This window comes from Juglans microcarpa x Juglans regia, chromosome 7D, assembly GCF_004785595.1.
Source record: "Juglans microcarpa x Juglans regia isolate MS1-56 chromosome 7D, Jm3101_v1.0, whole genome shotgun sequence".
Classification (NCBI taxonomy): domain Eukaryota; kingdom Viridiplantae; phylum Streptophyta; class Magnoliopsida; order Fagales; family Juglandaceae; genus Juglans; species Juglans microcarpa x Juglans regia.
The window spans coordinates 18,522,246-18,532,007 of record NC_054606.1 but is presented as its reverse complement, the minus strand read 5'-3'; positions in this window follow the sequence as shown (position 1 = coordinate 18,532,007).

Here is a 9,762-nt window from a genome sequence, read left to right as displayed (position 1 = left end):
AGTATATTTTACTTAAATGTATGACTTTCTTTATCATTTTACTTATAAATCTATCATTTTTTTATTCGTTTTGTAGTTTATATATATATATATATTGTGTAGATGTTTGTTAGATTAAACACAAAATATGTTTGTTAGAGGGTTGCTATTCGAAGTATATATGTTGTATATTTATAGTGTTTTCTGAATATGAGTTTATGATGTTTTGTGAGATAGTACTCGTCTGAACTGCTGGTGTTTGGAATCTGGGTTGATACCATTCGAAAGTGGTTATACACCGTTCAAACGGATACATATGTTCGAATAGTATATTACCGTGTTTGAACGATTGTAAAAACTATCTTAAATTATCATATAAATATGTAATATTATAGTAGATTATATATAGTATATATATGTAAGAATTAATAATACTTAAACTCATATTAATAGTTAAAAGATAATAGTTGTAAAAACTATCTTACAACAAACTTAAAAGGGATAAAATTATATTTTAAAACATAAGGATTATTAATACTTAAATTCATATTAATATTTAAGTATTAATTAAACTATGAGGACTAACTTAACAAATAGACCAGAGATAATTAATATGAAACTAAGGGGACTAACTTAACAAACAATAAAAGATAATTAATATTAAACTATGAGGACTAACTTAACAAACAATAAAAGATAATTAATATTAAACAATGAGGACTAACTTAACAAATAATAAAAGATAATTAATATTAAACTTTGAGGACTAACTTAACAAATAATAAAATTAAATTTTAATTAATACTTAAAATTAACTATAATGTATAATTAAGCTAATAAGTAATACCCATGATATATTTAGGATACTTAAAATACCCATGATATATATAATGTATCACCTTGTATTCTCGCATTTTTTTTATTATTGTTGTGTTTTAATATCGTATCTTCTACTTGGTATTGAAATAAACCTTAGACCCGTTCGAGAGTTATCAATCATGTTGAACGGTTGATTGATAACTCTTGAATTGTCCAGAGTGGATAGTTTGGGATTGTAAGATCATTCTCGCAAACTATCAAACTATATCTGTTGCATCCGACATTATGATTTTGGTAGAGTCATTCCTTATTATTCTCTGGATATGCAGTTTCGCTGAATGTGCATCGATGTATTACTCGTCGGTGTGCACGGCCAAACGAGCATATTTGGAGAACTATGGGGAGATGCTGTCGAAATTTTGTTGGACGTGATAGATAATAGTTGGTAGGTTGGCGATTATGATCTTACAATCCCGAATGGGATAGGATCAACTACCCGATGAAATGAAGAAATTGCACTACATGTTAGATAATTGATTGTTTGTTGATGCACGTGACTGTTTGAAATATGATATTAGACATGGATAAGAGTTGGATGCGAGTTAGAGATCGGTTGTGTGAGGATTACAATGTATACGCTGAAGGAGTTAAGAAATTTTTGGAGTTTCCATCCTGTACAATTGACAGTGACGGTTGTATTAGATGCCCATGTTGACTTTGCAAGAATTTACGTTCTCATAAGATAGAGTTGGTGAGAGAGCATCTATTTGTCAAAGGTATTGACCAAGGTTATACCGATTGGGTCTTACATAGAGAACCTATCCAACGTCATTTGAACTTCGAGAAGAAGAAGAAGACATCGATGAAGATGTACATCCTAAGGTTGTTGGTGACGATCCCGAAGAGGATATGGAGCAAATGTTGGGTGACATTGGTGCGAGAATGTTTATGGATGAAAGTGGAACAGATCCATCAAATTCAAATGATTCATGCCATGACACTTTTACCCGCTTGTGGAATGATTCACAGCGTGAGTTATATCTAGGGTGTAGAAGGTACAGTAAGTTGTCATTTACAGTTAGGCTGTTTCATATAAAATCCATGTACCGAATATCTATTAAGGCTGTCAATATGTTGCTCGAGCTGTTTAAAGAGGCACTTCCATTGGACAATATTTTACCCCGCAATTTTTACAAAGCAAAACAATTGAAAAAAGGACTCGAGTTTGATTACAATGTAACACATGCATGTAAAAATGATTGTGTTATTTGGCGAGAGAATGAGCAGTTGAACGAGTGCCCCATTTTTCATGAATCAAGATGGACAACTGAGAAGCAGAATGTGCCGCGGAAGGTTGTACGTCACTTTCCATTGATACCTAGATTACAACGGTTATTTATGTCACGTTCAACGACTGTGGATATGACATGGCATTCATCATCTAGAGTCAAGAATGATAATATAATGTCAAGCAGACTTTTAAGTTTGGAAGGAATTTGACTTGGAACATCTATGGTTTGCTGAAGAACCTCGTAATGTTTGACTTGGATTAGCAAAAGATGAATTTAATCTGTTTGGAAACATGAGTACTAGTCATTGTTTTTGGCCAGTTGTACTTATGATGAGGTTGCTCATTCAAGGTCCTAGATCACTAGGAAATAATATAGACATACACTTGTAGCCACTAATAGCAAAATTGAAAGGTTTGTGGGAGAATGAGGTCTTAACATTTGATTCATCAACAGACAAGTTGCTCAAGATGCATGCTGCGGTGTTATAGACAAATAATTTTTCCGCTTATGGAAACTTGTCAGGTTAGAGCACTAAGGGGAAATTGGCATGTCTGACTTGTAACAAACATATCTAATCTGAATGGCTTACATATGGGAGGAAACTATGCTTCATGGGTCATTGTCGATTTTTACCTGGTGACCATAGATGGCTTGGAAATGGTAAGATGTTTAATGGCACTATTGAATGGGGGCACCCTCCACTATTGTTGTCTGGTGAAGATGTTATTGCACAGTTTGTGAATGTCGAAAGTAATGATTTTGGTAAAAAACAACGGAAGAGAAAACGAAGTGCGAATGAGTTGAATTGGACAAAAAAAAAAAAAAATTTTTTTTTGAACTCCTCTACTGGTCGATGTTAAAATTGCGGCATAGCCTCGATATTATGCATATTGAAAAAAATATATGCGAGTCTGTGTTAAGAACATTGATGTCAATTGAAGGTAAAATGAAGGATAATATAAACTCACGGAAAGATCTAAAGCGGTTGGGAATTAGATCTGAAATGCACTTGCTACAAAGTGGTTCATCTGTTTACATGCCAATTGGGTGGTATACATTGTCAAGGAATGAAAAGACTACATTTTGTGAGTGGTTGCAGAAGATTAAATTACCGGACGAGTATGCCTCGAATTTAACAAGGTGTGTGCGAACAAATGACTGGAAAATTACTAGTCTAAAAAGCCATGATTGTCATGTATTTTTACAACATATCTTGCCTGTTGGTATCCGTGGGTTCTTGGTCAGAGATGTGTGGGTTGCGTTAATTGAGCTGGGTGCATTTTTTAAAGATTTATGTGCTAGAATGTTGAATGTAGAAGCTTTGGATCGTATGGAATGAGAAATTGCAGTTTTATTGTGTAAGTTGGAAAATATTTACCCACCATCATTCTTCGACATCATGGTTCACTTAGCCGTTCATTTACGACGTGAGGCTTGACTTGCAGGACTAGTTCAGTATAAATGGATGTATCACATTGAATGGTTTTTTGAAAAGTTGAAACACATAGTGGATAATAAGGCCCGTCCACAGAAACATAAATTGATGATGAGTGCCATACATTCTGTTCAAAATACTTCCACGGCGTTGACACAAGGTTTGATCAGCCGGAAAGAAACTTTGATGTTGACCAAGCAAGACAAAGGAACGGATTTTCTGTATTTTCCCAACAGGTACGTCCATTTGGTGCTCAGCATGGTTATGATTTATGTGAAAGGGAGTTCGAGAAAGTTCAGTGGTACGTGCTAAATAATTGCCCAGAGATAGAGAGCCACTTGAAATAAGTTCAAATTAATTGTTAATTAATCATTGAATTTACTTATTAAACAATTATATGAATATACTTATTGTTGATAATTTTTAATTTCAATGATCATATTAACATGCTAAAAGAACTGGGAGCAAATGATATGGACCAGAGACATGAAAAGGAGTTCCCGAAATGGTTCGAACAATGGGTAATGGCATTAATACAGATGCAATTTTACACTAACATATTTTAAATAGAGAGTATACTTTATTTAATATGTAGACTGTACAAATGTAGCGAGTAATCCGAACGATATATCAGACGAACTATATGCACTGGCGTGTGGCCCCTCGAGACGCGCTGCTCGATATTTTGCATGTATTTCTTGAGGAAGTAGATATCACACAATTGATCGAGAACTTTATAGGAAAACACAAAATAGTGGTGTCCTTGTTTGAATATTTTATGAGTATTAATACATCAAAAAAATGGTATGAAGATGATCATTTTATTTTGGCTTCCTAAGCATCTCAAGTATTTTATTTAGACAATCCTCAGTTAGGAAATCAATGGCAAGTAGTATAAAAGTTTTCTCCTAGAAATATTTATGACGTTATCCCTGAGGCAGAGGGACAAGATGAAGAAGAAGATGATCCATCTACTCAAGAAGCATACCAAGAGAGTCAACCTGTCTTTAACTTATTTGTGAATTTAAGCCAGTATGAGATGATCACATTATATAGGGAAGATATTGAGGCTGAAATAGTTGAGGCGACAGTTGATCAAAGTGTTGACTCATCTGAAGTATCTACAGATGATGAGAGCGAATCTATAGATGAAGATATAGATGATTGATCGATTTTTGTGTTTAAATTATACAGTATCTCGCAATTATGCCACCAAAGAGGAAGGAAGTTTGCATCTCATCTCCACCTATTCCTACCTCTCCGTTTGACTCACTATTAGAGACTGACTCTACGGAACAAGGTAAATAGCTAATACTCATTTTTTTAATTAAGATATATGATAATTGATACAAGGTAAATAACTAATATTATTTTATAGAGATAACAGTACAATCTCGTCACGGATGAGGCACTACTAGTGGAGTGACGTTGGAGAAATATCGTAAAGTATGTAAGATTAAGGTTAACATTCCTGACGAACATACCGGAGGTAAGGGACAACAAGCAGCTTGGCTTGCTTTGCATGTGGTGCTCTTACACGGACTTATGCACTTTTGGTTACGAGTTCATGGCATAAATTCCCACAAGATGTGAAAGAGTTTATAAAGAAGTGTTGTTTGGTATGTAATATTTAAATAATAAATTTTTATTGATATTATTTAATATTCTAAATGATAATATCTTTATGTATATACTTTTTCAAGTACGACTTTGAACTAAATTTTAGTCGGAGAGAGGAGCGTAAGACTGTCGAAGAGCTGATGCGTAATGTATTTCGCAAGTATAATGCGAGATATCACGAGCATTACAAGAAATACGAGAACAAGGAAGATGCATGCCAGCATCCTTATCAGGATGTCCGACCTGAAGAATGGGGAAAACTTTGCGACATGTTTGAGGATCCATCATATAAGATAAATTAAATGAATTCTTGATGTGTCAAATTTGTAATTTTTCACTTACTAACTTTTACAACTTCTATGCAGGAGTGAAGTTCTATAAACAAAAAGAATAGATCAATGTTAAAGAGTCATCATCATGCAGGCTCAAGATCTTTCCATCGCCTCTCTCAGAGGTAATGTACTTTTTTTTTTTTATTCTATGTAGTTTGTTTTTAATATAGACTTTATATATTAACAATGTCTCTTGTAGAAAGAGTCAGACACCAATTATGATCTGACAAAATTATATGCTGCATCACATACTAATAGTAATGGAGAGTGGACTCATCCTGATGCTCGTGAGAATTATGTAAATATTATAATTTCTTTTAATTAATCATATTTAAATTATTGTGTCAATATTTATTTTATATGTTGTGTGTAGGATAAAATGGTTACCTCCATTTTAAAGCTGCATCAGATCATAATTCATCAACAAGTGATGTTGAAATTTTTGCACAAGTTTTGGGTCAACGTTCGGGCTACTTGAGGGGTTTGGGTTACTGTGTAAAGCTTTCAGGCTCTTCATCAACGTCAAGCACTACTGCCATTGCGTTAGAGAATGCAAATTCTAGGATCGAAGAATTGATGACAAAACAGTAGGAGTTATAGGCTCAATTGACGAAACAAGCAGACATGAAGATGCGCAAAAAACAACAAGAAGATCAACGAAGAGAGCTACAACTCTAAATGCAAGAACAACAAAGACAGATGCAGCTTCAAATGCAGATGCTTATGCAACAATTTAGGCCTCCAAACAATTGAATTTCATTAGAAGTGTTTTTGCATATTGAACAATTATATATCACGTACTGATAATTTTATTAGTATTATTAGTATTTTATTTATTTAGTTCTGATTTATTAGATTAGTATTATTTAGATTGTCCAAGAAAATAATAACCGTTCGAATTCTCATCAAATGTTTGAACATATATAAATCGGACACAACCGTTCGAACATCGCAATTTAGAGTTCGAATGGTAAAAAATTGCGCGCCGTTCGAACGCGTTCGAACAGGCAATTCACTATTTACTTTCGACCATCAATTTGTTTGTTCAAACGTTTCTTCATGTGTATTTGGTCAAACGGACTGGTATCGATCGACTGGTCATGAAATACCCGTTCGAACCGTTCCTCATTGTTCGAACGTTATTTCTGATGTTCAAACGGATTTTAGAGAAGAATTTAATTCGTCCAAAAAAAAAAAAATCTGTTTGAATGCGATCAAATGGTCTAGCTTAATTTCGTCCCAAAAGATATTTTTGGGATGAATTTGTGATTTTCGTCCAAAATACCTTTTGGGACAGTTTTATAGGGACAAACTTGGGACAGGTTTTTTTCATCCCAAAAAATATTTTGGGATAAAATGCCAGTCTTTTGGGACAAAAGTTTTCGTTTAAAAAGACCTTATTTGTTGTAGTGTATGATGTTGTCCTTATTTTTTTTAATAAAAGATTAATTAGCAGTTTTCTGAATGATTGATCGACCAAGTTAATTTATACCAAAAAGCCAGTCATCTCCATTGTATTTTTTTTTTGATAACAAACCATGAACTTCATTAATCAAAAGAGGAATTACAGACATAAATCAAACCACAAGGTTTGAGATAAAAAGTCGGAATACAATCCCACCACATGTTGATTTTATCAACATTTCTCGCATATTTAGCAAGATAATGAGCAGCCTTCTCATACTGCTAGATGTCATAATTTCCCCATAGACGTTTTATCTCCTCTTGGACTCCTCTAGACACATTCCCACTAAACACCATGACAGTTTTTTCTTGATTAATTCTCTGACCTGAAACATCTAAATTTTGGTTAAGCACAATATACTCCTTTTCAAAATAGTAAGAGCCTTCCAACAATACACCTTGTCTCATCCCCCTCTCTCTTTGTTTTTGTCCTCTTCTATTTAAGTTAAGCTCCAATACTGTGCAAAACACACTATCTTTTGTAACTAATGTTAATTATGTAAGCATGTCGTTTAATTATGTAGGACATTCTAATCAATTATGTGACGTTGTTGTGCCATGTTGTCATGCTATGTTATTATGCCCATTATTTTTTATTTATTTTAGTCATGTCATTAACATGTATTATATGATCTATGAATTTCATATTCCATATCACCCACCATGAAAAATCTCCATAAGAAAAGTTGTAAGAACAAGGATTATTAAGGTTTAAAAATGGCCCTAAGAGATGGCATAGTACCAATGTAGTTATAGGTTTACGTGCGAGTTACACAAAATCATGGGTTAAAAAATGTGGTCTACCTAGTATGAGATGATATGACATGACATGTTAGTGGTCACCCTTGTGGCCATAGGTTGTGGGATCAGTGCACAGCCTTGCACTCAAGGGTCAATGTGTGTTGGCCATAAAGAATGTGAAAGAGTGGCTAAGATATGCATGAATATGTTAATAGTTATCATATTGAATGTGTTAGTTGTAAGTTCTCTTGCACATGCTACATATTAGTTGATTTTATCACATGTTTCTTGGCTCATTTATTTCTAAAAAAACCAACTTAAATTAAAGCTTATTGTATGATGTATTGCTTATTAAGTATTCAATTTTTTTTTTTATATATGTTTTTATGTTTTAACATGCAGGTGAGAAGAATCATCAAGATGGGGTAGCGGTAGACTTAAGGAATATTTGGATAGTGAGCTAAGATGGGATGAGATGAGATGAAAATTGAAAGTTGAATAAAATCTTATTAGAATATTATTTCTTAATATTATTTTTGTTTTAGGATTTGAAAAAGTTGAATTGTTAATTGAATTTTGTGTAGGAGTTTGAAAAAATTGGTATGATTAGATGAGATGAGTTAAGAGACTTCTTGTATCCAAACAAGATGGAAGAACCTAGCATTACTGAAATATGCGTCACCGAGATTCGTTATATCGGATTTTATGGTAGCATATTTATCTAATTTATTCATTCCTCTTTCAGGACACTAATTATGTTTTTGAATTGAATGACTTTATGTTGGGTCTCTTTTCTAGTGTGTGTTACATATATATGTAATAATCCTAACCTACTGAAATAGTTGTTACAATTTGGTATCAAAGCCCAATTTGAGAGTTTCAATAGACTTCTAGGCAAAAACAAATAAAAAGACCTTAGATAAGATTACTTAGGATGGTCCTGACCCCCTCAAAAGTCCAGTGCTAATAAATGAGTTCTTTTTGTTTGTTAGTCATTTGCTAATTATTATTGTTATTATTATTAGTTATTTATAATGGTTGTCAATCTTAATTGCAAAATCCACTTTAGAGTGATGGCAACTAGTATTAGGAACAACAACAATTGAGAGGGATATTTAGGGTCAAGCCATAGTGAGAACCTTGATGTCACCATTGCTACAATGTAACGTCCCGGTCTTGGATGGGTCGGAGAATCACTCATTGTCACTCAAAATCATATCTCAACCATAGAGTCATAGACTCCAAAGTTTCAATCAACTACTCCAATATGATTAATCTAAACACCACGAAATCACAAAATTAACGTCAACCTTCCAAAATACCAAGTCGACAGAGAAAAACAAAACTATTGAATAAAATCTCCAATAACCAAAGTACCATCTTCGTACTTAATCCACTATGCTCATATAGCCTTATACATGTTTTCGATTCATGATCCTCAGCTAGAACATTCAAACACCTGAAAAAATATCGTGAAGATAAATGGGTGAGTTATCAACAACTCAGTAAGCATGGAACATATACTGTATGTAAACATGAGCATTTACAAATTTTCGAATGTAGAACAAAACATTTACTTTCAGAATGCAGAATCAAAACATGTTATCAAAATATTAGAGCAAAAACTTTTAAAAAAAATATTCTTATTCCGAAAACAAAAATCCTTTGGCATATGAAAATTTGAAACTTTATCTTCATATCATATCAGAGCATCACATCAGCACATATACCATGTTTAACCCCTGTGGTCGGGTTATAAACCACCATTATACTTGTGGCGGGGCCGTATACCATGTTTAACCCCCGTGGTAGGGTTATAAACAGCTATTATACCCGTGGTGTGACCGTATGCTACTATTATACCCATGATGGGGCTATATGCCACTATTATAACCAAGGTCGGGCCGTATACCAGGTTTAACCCCTGTGGTAGGGTTATAAACCATTATTATACCCATGGCGGGGTTGTATACCATTATTATACCCGTGACATGGCCTAAACGTAGATAGAACAGAGGCAACATCGGAACCAGATTAAAATCAAATACAGAATCAAAAATTCATGCCAAGGTTTTCAGAT